This window comes from Anneissia japonica, unplaced genomic scaffold (genome assembly GCF_011630105.1).
Source record: "Anneissia japonica isolate Jap-2015-1 unplaced genomic scaffold, ASM1163010v1 scaffold287990_len610157_cov183, whole genome shotgun sequence".
Classification (NCBI taxonomy): Eukaryota; Metazoa; Echinodermata; class Crinoidea; order Comatulida; family Comatulidae; genus Anneissia; species Anneissia japonica.
Genome location: NW_022743371.1, coordinates 8,026 through 8,318, shown reverse-complemented (window position 1 = coordinate 8,318; position 293 = coordinate 8,026).

The following is a 293-nucleotide window of genomic DNA, read 5'->3' as shown; positions in this document are numbered from 1 at the left end:
CCTCCCCCCCCCCACAAAAAAGGGGAAAAAATGATCAAGATTATCTAGTGAGTTAACCTGTGGAATATTACATGACATGACATGTTACATGTAACATGAATGACCACAATGGCAGTCAAACATTTGTGGCGGAGTTACCCGATGAAACATATTGGAAAATGTTTAGCATAGTACCAGTGGCCACTGCCGAACATTTATAGTGGTGGGGTGTACCCACCAGACATCCCCTTATTCCCTACCACCAGAATTGACCTAGATTATGTAATGAGTTAACCTGATGAAACTTACTGTAA